This window comes from Gossypium hirsutum, chromosome A06, assembly GCF_007990345.1.
Source record: "Gossypium hirsutum isolate 1008001.06 chromosome A06, Gossypium_hirsutum_v2.1, whole genome shotgun sequence".
NCBI classification, from domain to species: domain Eukaryota; kingdom Viridiplantae; phylum Streptophyta; class Magnoliopsida; order Malvales; family Malvaceae; genus Gossypium; species Gossypium hirsutum.
This window is the reverse complement of record NC_053429.1, coordinates 70,329,680-70,342,068: the sequence shown is the minus strand read 5'-3', so window position 1 is coordinate 70,342,068 and position 12,389 is coordinate 70,329,680. Positions and strand designations below refer to the sequence as shown.

At 35.7% G+C, this 12,389-nt stretch overlaps 1 non-coding gene across 1 annotated transcript; it reads right to left on the bottom strand.

Moving 5' to 3' along the window:
- Positions 1-1,914: 1,914 nt before the first annotated feature.
- Positions 1,915-2,020, bottom strand: LOC121231072 (small nucleolar RNA R71). The gene has a single exon (XR_005929141.1). It is a non-coding gene; the product is annotated as a small nucleolar RNA R71 (small nucleolar RNA).
- Positions 2,021-12,389: the final 10,369 nt, after the last annotated feature.

The window sequence follows — 12,389 nt, the reverse complement described above, 5'->3', positions numbered from 1 at the left end:
CATACACACACACCCACATGCATAAAAGTCATCCACACCTCCTATAGCTCATTCGGCCTTCACCTTTGCTAGTTTTCCCCATTTTTTGTCGGTTATATATACATAGTCCTAAGGTAATATCACGAATGGGCTTACATATATATGTATATATACATATAGCCGAATATGCAAAGCTTAAACCCAACATCACATAAGCTCCTAAGTGATGGCCGAATATGTATATCTATATATATTCATCAACTATACTATTACTTTTAATTTATCTAATCACACAATTTCATCTAAGTTTAGCATGTAACACAATCATCACCCTTATTAATCTCTTATAGCCGAAAACCATACTTACCCCCAAAATCGAAATTTCAACATGGTTTACAAAAATCACTTGATAACTCACTCAATATTAACTAAAATTTCAAAAGCTAGTACAAACTTCCTTACCTTAATAGTGACTTAAGATGACCGATTGCTCATGTTACCAACAATATTCAAGATTTGAACATGGGCTAAGTAAGGGACTTAGTAACTAGCTTAATACATTCAACAGTTTCCAAAAGCTACCATGCATTACATACCTTATTCAAGACTAGAAGGAGTGGCCGAATGTCTTACTTCCCCTTCCCCCTTCTTCTTAGCATTTTCGGCCAAGGATGATAAAAGATGAACAATTTTTCTTTCTTCTTTAGAGTCGGCTAGCAAGAACATGAATGATGATCCCTTTTTTTTCCTTTCATCATTCTTTTTTTCCATTTCTTTATTATTAACTTTTTATTTTGTTATTCATCCCATGATGCACCAACAAAACATGTCTATGACATGTTTTGCCCATCACACCTTGTCCACCTTATTTGTCATGGCCGGCCACTACTAAAGGGGGGAATTTGACATGCAAGTCCCCCCTTTTTCCACATGCACTAATAGGTCCTTACGCATTGACCTATCACATTTTAAAATTTTCTCGCATAAGTCCTATTGACTAAATTCACATGCAATCGACTAAATCGAAGATTGAAATTTTCACACATTCATAATTACATATTCTAGACAATAATTATCACATTCAAACATTTCGGTGACTCGGTTTAGCGGTCCCGAAACCACTTCCTGACTAGGGTCAATTTTGGGCTGTTACATCTTTTGTGCAAGATATCTACTATAGATGTTGGTACGTCCGGAGACAGTCAAGTTGTTGGTGCTGTTGCCGGGGAGGCAACATCACTATATTAGTTTTAATTTATACATTTTAATAGAATAATTAGGAATTTTTTAGGCTAGTTACGAATATAATTCTTTTTTCTACTAATTTTATTTTTTTTGGTTAGTGTATGACTCGTAGTAGGGGGACACCTATAGAGCCATCCACAGATACAGAAAGAATCATCTGAAGGAATCGTAGATTGCAATAGCAACAACAGCAACATCAGATGCATAAATCACAACCTACTGTGGGAAACATAACTTGTGAAAATCCGCTATTTGCCGAAGCTAATGCTAACCCACCAAACTTGCCACAACCACCATAGTTACCCGCAAATCTAAAAATGGCATGTAATCAGAGGACTATGAGAGAATATGCGCTACCAAATCTGGATATTGTTCAAGGGAGCATAATGAGGCCAGATATCACAACCAATAATTTCGAGATTAAGCCAACATTGATCCAGAACAATTTGCAATTTCGCGAAACAAAGGCAAAGGATTTGAGTCAGCATTTAAAACGGTTCCTCCATCTTTGTGATACCTTCAAGTACAAATGGATTACTGATAATGCTATTTGTATTCAGTTGTTCCCCTTTTCATTAATTGATAACATCTTTTCTTTGCAAGATTCGCAAGCACCAGGATTGATCGCGTCATAGGACAAACTCATACAGAAATTCCTATAAAAGCTCTTCCCCATCAGCAAAATAGTTCAGCTAAGAAGGGAAATTTCAATGTTTAAGCAGTTAGAAGGAGAAAGCCTTCACAAAGAATGGGATTGTTTCAAGATGTTGATTCAGAGGTGCCCACACCACGAATTACCTGAATGGTTACAACTACAAACATTTTACAACAAGGTGGATATGCATTCGAGGTTAGGATTAGATGGAGCAGGAGGAGGAACCTTGATGAATAGAACGTACAAGGATGCATATGAATTAATAGAAAGTATGGCAATGAATTCCTACTAGTGGCCAACTTAATGTCATACATATGGCCAAAGACCATTTAAGGAGAAGGCTTTCAAGAAAGATGATAGGTACCAACAATTACTAGACAGAATCAACCAAATAGAGTCTTAAAAGGGTGTACTAGATATCTATAAGGAAACAAACCACTCTTCCACTATATTAATAACCTATCGAGGATGTGAACTACATTGAAAATAGGGGTGAAAATCCTTATTCATATACATACAATCCTGGATGGAGAGATCACCCAAACATAAGATAGGGAGGAAACCAATGAGGAGGGAATAGCTCGAATCAAGTTAAAAACACTAACTATCAACCTCTTTATTTGCAAAAACCTCAAGACAGGGCCAACCCAAATGACCATATTGTATGTGGTCAACGTTTGGATAGAATAGAGGGGGAAATGAAATCAATGAGAATAGATATGAAACAAGTGCAATCTGAGTGCACCAACTCAACAAAAACATTGACTGAACTTGAAGATTAGATGAGCCAATTTATGAGAATGATGGGTGACATCAAAAGTTAGATTGGCACAAATATTCCCAACAATACTAAAAATAATTCTCGTAGAGAAGGGAAGGAGCATGTGAAAGCAATAGTGCTCTGCTCATGTAAAGTACTAAGTAGCCTAAAGATCATAACTCAAGAGATGATATGGAGAATACTGATGATCTTCAGGAAAGACCCCTACAAGCTAATAATGAACCTGAACCAGAGGAAGTAGTTGCATCGACAGTTGAGCTAGATAAAGAAAAAAAGATTCTGCAATTACAAATATACCATTCTCTTCAACACTAAAAGAAAAACAAAAGCGGGATGAAGATGAATTTGTAAGTTTCTTAAACTTGTTCAAAATGTTAAATGTTAACATGCCTTTAATTGAATTAATTAAGAAAGATCCTAAATACGCTAAGTTTTTAAAGGAATTTATGTCTAGGAGTAGGAAGATTAGGGCAGGTGAACAAGTTAATATAAGCACTTCCTCTACTGTTATTATCTCATGACAGGTTCTCCAAAAGTTGAAAGACCTGGGAAGTTTTACTATTACCATAGAGATAGGGAGCAATAATTTTAATAGAACTCTATATGACCTAAGAGTTAGTATTAGTTTAATGCCTCTATCCATTTTTGAAAAACTCAGGTTAGGGGATCTAAAAAATACTCAAATAACACTATAATTAGATGACAGATCCCTAGTGCATCCAAAAGGAGTACTGGAAGATGTGTTAGTCAAAGTGCGTAGTTTTATCATCCCAGCAGATTCCGTAATTCTGGACTTTGAAGAGGACCGAGAAATGCCTATGCTTCTAGGTAGACCTTTCTTAGCTACTTCAAGGTCCACTATTGATTTAGAAAATAATGAATTAACCATGAAAATCAATGATGAGATACAAACTTTCAAATGTGGTCACCAACTGAGCAAGAAAGGTTAGAGGAAGTCAGGGGAGCATTGCAATGAAGTATTTATTTCTAACCCTCCCAAATCAAGAGACATAGTTCCTTTAATCCATGTAGGTAAAAAAAAATAGGTGCAAGGAAAAAGATAAGCGGAAGAAGGTGGAATGGTCCGACGGGTGATGAACTAACACTAATAGAACCAGAGAATAGTGTTAAACTAAGCCTTATTGGATAATATGTTTTGATATAACAAATTAAAGTGTTTTTAAATAAAAGTAAAGTTGAGAAATTTGATAAAATCAAGTTGAAATGGTTTTAATTAAGTCAAACATTTTCAAATATGTTTTAACCATTTCCAAACAAGTTAGAATTGCTCTAGGAAAAAAAGTATTGATACTTTTTGTCTTAGTATCGATATTTTACAAGATATTGATACTCCTCAATAACCGATACCAAATTGACATTTTGTTTCTATCAAACCCTAGTAGGTATCAATCTGGTATCGATACTTTTCTTAAGGTATCAATATTCTTACTCCAACGGTCACTGAAATCTTCATTAATTACAAAAAGTATTGATACCCTTTTACTAGGTATCGATACTCGTTGCTGTAGGTGCAGTTATTGACTTGGTATTTCATCCCCAATGGTTACATTCACTTCTACAACAACCACAACAGTTGGAAATCAATTAGAGGTATAAATATTCTAACACCCCAAACCCGACCTGCACATTATGGTCGAATCTGGCGATGTCACATGGGAGTGGTTTTGAAACCGCACTAACCTTAAAATCGTACCATTTATTAACTTGTAATTAGTCCAGTAAGACGTGTTCTAATTAATGTGATTTAAAACATGCTTTTACGTGGAAGCTTTTAAACCCTTTTTCTTATGCGTGATAGTTTTGTGAAATATTCAGTTCTCTTGAAAACCCGAGTTTTCTTACTACTAGCAGTAAAAATCGTGAAACATTTCAAAATCCCAAATTAAGTAAAAATATGTAAAGGCCTTAATTACATCAAATTTTCCCCAAATAATAATTAAATTATAAGTAAACAGAAAATAGTCTAAGTGGAAAACTGTGTGGCCACCGCTGAGTCCTCTACTGCACCGACCCATCAAGCCTGGGGATTACCTATACAGATAAATAGAAAAAGGGCGAGTTTTCGCAACTCAGTGTGTAAACCCCATAGAAAATATACACAACAGCAGAAATCAATCATATATCCAAATATTGGATAATTCGGGCCTGAACCCTTTATAGAACTAGAGTGAACATTAGTTCACTCAGATACAGAATCAGATACGAACTGGGCCTTAGCCCATCTCAGATATATCATGCATAACAGAGCAGAATAATAGAGTCCTACCCACCAGCCTCTACATACCAACTCCGTCCAACCCTACACACCATGTGAGGATAAAATCGACCCGCCCATCCCTACACACCATGCTGTATCAAAATGCGGCACATAATCAAATAATTGTAGCTGTGCTACCAGATATCAGGCTTAGGAGCCTTTCAGAATACTTCCTCCATATACATTAACCCAACCCCATACAATGCAGAATACAATACATGACATGCAAGTATGCAATTAATAGATCATACATACAAATTGGCCTACATGCTAAGAGTAACATGCTAGAGCACATATATCACATAGTCAGATCACGTAACTAGGGGTCAAGAAACTCTTACCGACCCTACAGTAGGTCCCAGTCGACTTGGGCGACCCTAGGAACCTTTCAGAGTATTTTAAAAGAATGGGCTCACACGCCCATGTGGGCTCACACGCCTATGTAGGCCCACGCGCCCGTGTGGCCCCCACTATCCAATTTGGCCTTGGCCCAAAATCCTATGTGCCCGTGTGGCCTACACGGCCCAATAGGTCGAGCCTGTGTGTTGCACACGACCCCAATAGCCATCACATGGCCATGTTATGTGAGCATGTCTTACGCGCACGGCCTGGCTCATCAATCACATGCTCGTGTACTGCCACACGACCTACCACATGAGGGACCACACGCCCGTGTGGCGTCTACAGTTTCATTTTTTGGCTTTCGCCAATTCTCGTTTTTTATGTTACCGGATACACACCTTATTTGTTTTCAATGATCCCACAACCTCAAGCACTCCTAAACCTAAATCTGTCCAAAACCATCATCTAATTAACACATAAATCAACTTTCGGTCATAAAAATTGACAAGCATTTAACCTAAAATCGTTAAAGCCCTTATCTTAAACGAAGATCATCAAATTCGTTGTCCTACAGCACCAGTCAAAATCCTATAGTCCTTCAAGAGTTCATAAACATGAAAATTGCAACCAAACCGAGTCACAATCTCGCTCATTCACTTAAATAACAATAAAAATCATACGAAACCCTTTACCGACCGCTCCAAAGTTAACAACGTTGAAATCCCCAAACGAGAATAATAGAATGGCTTACAAAATGAATGAAAATAGGAAGGGAATCCCAAAGAAAAAGTTTGCAGCAAGAACTTTCTTTTGGGAAAGAGGAAATTGAAAAATTTGAGAGTGGAAAGTAGAGAAAAATGAGAGAGAGAAGGGAGGATTTTTCCCAACAACTGAAAGTCTGACAGTAACCACCCTAGATTCACTCCACTACCCTACTACTCAGAATTTTACTAAAACTCAAATTACTACATGGTACTAGCAGTAAAATTAGTCCCTTGCTCGTACGAGGATTTGAACTCCAGACCTCTAACATCACCAACACTCCACTTAACCACCAGACCAGCTGGCCCATTCTGATATTATTTTACAAACATCTTCACTTAAGCCTTTTACCCAATGTTAAAGCTTCAATCAATAAAAATATCAAAAAATTGCCCAAGTCAAGGCTTGAACTTGGGACCTCTCACACACACCCAGAACACTTAACCACTGAAGCAGAAACACACTTGTATAACAATTTAACAGAATCAGAAAATGAAATTTGGGGCATTACAAATACCATCTTCCAAAGTTCTAGCAACAAGAAAAGAAATGTACAAAGCATAAAGATAAATCAAAACAACCTAGAGCTTAATTCTTTCATACCTTTTCTTGTAAAAACTTCTGAGCTTTCATTCTATTCATTCTTAATTGGCAAACATTATGATCTTGTTAGGATTGTTTTCTTTGTTTGTTTATTTGTATCTCTTTTGAGAGAGGGCTTATTCTTAAGGTTTGGGTAGAAACCTTAAGGGAGTTGTATCTTAAGATTTTGGGGTATAAGTCTTAAGAGAGATTGTAAGGTTAAACCTTGTCCTCAAAGGTTGCCAAATTAGTGAATTTGGGAAAATCCTTAATAGTGGAGTAGGCAATTGGGGTTGAACCACTATAAATCCTTGTGTTCATTGTTGCACAATTTTTGTTGCTTCCACCACAACTTATCAAAGGTCAATTCAACCTCTTTATAGTCGATATCAAGTTGATCCTTTCGAGCTAACAAATTTTCCTTTTGTGAAATAATGATGTTGTCGAATGAATCTGGTAGTAAAACTTGAACTTTTTAAATTAACACTTAAATTTTTGTAAATTTAGCTAACTATTTAGTCTAGATTTTAATTTTTACTAAATTAATGTTTCATAAAAATCGTAACACTCTAGAAATTATAATTTTGGGTAAAAATAGAGCCTTTGTACAACACAGTAACCCTGTGTCGCAACTGTAGAGCCCAATTTTGGCCCGGGCCCAAACTAACAAAAACCAAAAGCACAAAGTAAATAAAAATTCCAAGTTTTTAACAGCCCATTAAACCCAAAATTTTACAAATTGACCCAAAAGTAGAACAAGCCCAAAATGGCCCAAAGCTTAACATTTTCAGCAAAAGAAAAAGGGTCAGAAACACTAGCAGCTATGCACCCATTGCCCATGTGCGCTGTACCAGCATGCCCACACACCACCGCCTGGCACATCTCTGACACCTGCAAATAGCAAGAAAAGATAGACAACAGCAAAGTAAAAATATTGTATTTGCTATTTTCTTTTTCGGTTATAAAAGAAAAGATGAGCATAATGTAAAACGGGGGGTTTTTTTTGGATACCAAAATATTGTATTACACGAACATATTTGAAGAGAAATCAAAAGCAGAAAACAAGTTTCGAAAAGGTTTTAGCTTTGATCCTTTATTGTTTTTTTTTTTATTTTTGTGCTTCTTTTCATTATTTTTTTATTTTTTATTTTCACAAATCTATTTAAATAAAAAAAAGAGGGAAAAAATAAGAGAAAAGGAAGACTTACTTGAACTCACCCAAAAGTCTCGCCGTCAGAGATTCTTTCTTCATCGTCGAGGCCCGATTTAAAGGGGTGCCGGAGTCTTTGTCTTTGGTCTTTTGGTTTGAGAAGGCTCGGCCTTCAGATTTGTAAAGAAAACAAGGGTTAAAAAACCCATTTAGCAAGACGTCGACCACCGGCCACGGTGGAGTACGAAAGACCACCGGCGAAGCTAAGGGTCGGCATGGAGGAAGAGAGGGTGAAAGTATTTTGAGGGTTTTGAAAATAAACAAAATGGAGAAAGCAGAATAAAAAAGGGCAAATTTTACTATTTTATAATGCGTGAAACGACGTTGATTAGGGCCTGTTTCAGTGGCCCCAACATAGCGCCATATAGGCTTGACCCGTGCGACCCGATCCGGTGCCCATGGAGATCTGCGTGTTTTGGCCTTCGAGGGATAATTGCGCAATTCGACCCTCCCTTTCGCGCTATTATTCAAATTGAGTCCTGATTCGATTTCTTTAGCATTTTTTGTTTTTCCAGAGAATTTGCGCATTGCTTCAATCCAGTCCATGCCTAAGCGTAGCGTTTTAAGACTCGGGACATTTTCATTTTTAGTCCCTGTTTGTTTGGGCGCATTTAATTATGGTCCTTAATTCTGTTTTAATAATTAGATTTATTTATAAATTGTTCTCTTGATTTATTTCACTTGAGTTTCTTTAGTTAAATGATTTTTTTTATATGTTTTTTAATATATTATTCTTCATTCTTTTAAATTATCTTATTTTAGTTTTTTATTAATCTTATATTGTTTAGTTTGGGATTTCTTTTATTCATATATATATTAAAATTTCTTTTGGTTTTCAAAATTTATTTGATATTTATTTTAAATAATTTCATATGCCATTATGTTTGTAACACCCCTCGCCCGTATCCCTCGCCGGAACAGGGTTCGAGGTGTTACCCGACTTAAACTCAGTCAATCACATAAAAACCGTGTCAAAAAATTTCAATCAATTTAAATTTTTTCTTTTCACATGCAATCTGTCCTATATATGGCCTTACGAGGTCCAAAACATTAAAACCCTATACATGCCATAGACTCGAAATACTAGGATTTACTTACACCATTAGCGTGAGCTCGACAGTGTGATAATATCTCCGGTGAACTCCAACCCGAGCAAGTAACTGGAGCCAACAATCTATAAAACAGAGGAATGTAACAACAGAGTAAGTTTTCATAAGCTTAGTAAGTTTTAAGCAATGCAAACAAACGAATGTAATTATACTTCGATTATTCAATTTCTCAAAAGGCCATTTTCTAGATATATTACCATTTGGCCGAATATACACATGTACATACTGCACATTTAGCATTCTTATCATATTTAATCTGAATTCATATACCATAAATAAATCAAATGCTCTCACTTACTTTCACACCTTGACCGAATGTATCATGGTCATAGATATAATTATAACATTTATTCACATATGTATCACATTATACACTTGTGATTTCATTCAAATCGAACTCACATATGAGTACATAGTGCGTGCCTGGCTCACTTAATGTATTGAATGTATTCATTTGTCAATCTAATACGAGGTGCCTTAACCTTAGACTTTTATTCATTCACCGGCATTTCGCCTGTTAGGCTCGAGGCCCGATATCGAAAGCCCGAATAGTATCTCACCGGTATTATAGCATGCTAGGCTCAAAGGCCCGAATACACATCACCAGCACGAAGCCTGCTAGGCATGAAGGCCCGAATATACATCACCGGCACGAAGCCTTCTAGGCACGAAGGCCCGAATACACATCACCGGCACAAAGCATGCTAGGCACGAAGGCCCGAATATAATACCAGCACTAGGCCTGCGGGATTTATCCCGGATATAATTCCAGCATATAGCCTGCGGGTCTTTAAGCCCGGATACAGATCAAATATCATGCATATTAAATCATATATTAACACATCTCATTCAATGTATCACATTAGTAGTCATTTACTACATTCGGATAGAAGCTCCATATGAACACTATCATTTACATTTCGGTTCAAAAGTCATACATAAATATCACACATCCATTTCACCATTCAAACTTAACCCATAGTGACCATTCGACTATAAGTCATATACATAAATTATTTATCGCACAACTTAATTCCAGTAGAACCAAAAGGTCACAATTCATCTAATATGTTCATATTACTCACTGATTCGTACACAACCTTTCAAATTAGCAATTATAAAATGGTTTCGCACATAGTCCGTCCTTATCGATAATTTACGATGGTTTTACCCTTACTCACATATAGGCATTTTTACCTATGCTTCTCAATTCACATTCGTAATTCAATTCCAATCGATTTAACATGTATAAGTACATATCGCATACCTGACCAACTTAATGTATTTGAATGAATTCGATTGTCGATTTAGCACAAGGTCTCATAGTTGAACATACACATGAAACCATTTCTTATACGTTTGATTCACATCAATCATCAAATTCATTTAATTCACATGTACTTTATTAGGTTGTTCGTACCTGAATAATTTACTATACGGAACAAATCCACATATCGTATTAGCCCATAGTCTTATAGCACCACACTTTTAATAGTTTACCTCATCGAAGTTCACATTTAATCACTTTAGTACCAAGCCACCTTCGGCTACCACAACGGACTAAATATAATAATTTTATACACATCATGGTTTCCTTTAGATATTCAATAATCACAAATCGTGATATCTCCACCAGCACATATACGGCATAGTTTATTCGTTGTAACACTCATTTAGTGCATCAAATTTCCAAATCCAATTCAACTTAGGCATAATAGCCATAATCGGCTTATAGCCTTAAATCATTACATATTCGGCACATTAACTAAATAAAATTTACATTCCTTTCACCATATTAATTTAACTCTTAGGCATATAAAAAGGAATCAAGCTTAAACACTTAAGAACTTACCTTGAATGTTGCCGAACGATTACAACGGCTATTCGATTACTTTCTCTTTTCCATTATCCGAATTTTGCCCCTCTATGCTCTTGAGCTTCAATTCAAAGATTTTAAACTAGTCATTATTCGACAATTCGAGCATCACTTTCAAAATATAATATATATATAATATATTCGACTTTCACACCTACTAATCATAGTAAGCTTATAAGAAATCAATAAGCAACTCATTAACAAATTTTTGTCAATGTTTACCACATAATCAAAATTTCACTGTAAACTGTCTTCCTGAGCAACAGTCACTAAATCATTTATAACTGGAGCTATGAAACTCCAAATAAAGTTCCGCTAATTTTACCTGAAAATAGACTCATATATATTCCATCCATAAAATTTTCAGAATTTTTAGTTTGTCCAATCAATACCATATTTTTCTTAAAGTTTCCCCTGTTTCATTGTTTGACTAATCGGACCACTCCTCACTACGAATCGAATTTCTCATTGTACAGAATTCAAAATATGTTCTCGTTTATTTCATTTTAAACTAGACTCATTAAGGAGTCTAATAATATAAATTTCATCTTATGACCATTTTTGTACAATTTATAATGATTTTATAAAGACAGAACAGAGGATCTAGAAGTCATTCTGGCCCTGTCCCACATCACTTAAATATCTCATTATCGGCAATTCTTTTGCTTACACGGTTTCTTTTATAAGAACCTAGACTCATTAATATTTAATTACATAATTTATTATGCTTCTAACTCATCTCCCACGATTTATGGTGATTTTCCAAAATCACGTTACTGCTGCTGTCCCAAGCAGATTTATTTCCAAATCACTCTTTCACACGTACCTTGCATGCATGTTATTTAAACATGCATATCACAAATCAATCATCACATACCTATAACTTCATCTATCTTCCATTTTTCATCAAAGAACATGAAACAACCATTTCCTTCATGCAGAAATTTATCATGTTTGCTAGTAAATTTAAAGATAAAACCGAAAGTGTAAATGTTTAAGTACCTTACGGCAACAGCATGGAAATAATCAAATTAGGTCATAAAAAAACAATAGAAATTCATATTTGAACAGCATAAATTTGCTTACATTGGAACAATAAATCAGAAGCTATAATTCTTGTTTGAACAATATAAAAACCCAAAATTTTGGACATTAAAGCAGCAACAAAAATTCATATTTGCTCACCACAAAACACATGATTTTGGTCATCAACAACCCAACTATTCATCTCATAAACTCAAGCCAAAAACCGAGAATCATGCATGGGGTTTGCATGCTATAAAAACTTACTCAATAATCCAAAATCATCAAATTTTATTTCATTTCACTTACCAGCCAAAAGAATAGCAACGTACCAGTCGAATCCCATTCCGAGCCTAGCCTTGTGCAAGCTCCTTCCCTTTCTTCCTACTACATTCTCCCTTTTCCTTAGCAAGTTTCTTGAGGAAATCAGCCCCTAAAGCAAACATGCAATAAGCTATCCCCTCACCTCACCCTTCCAATGAACAAAGAAATTCCAGCTGAAAAATTCTCTCCTCTGCCTTTTTTTTTTCTAACTTTCAGCTATCAA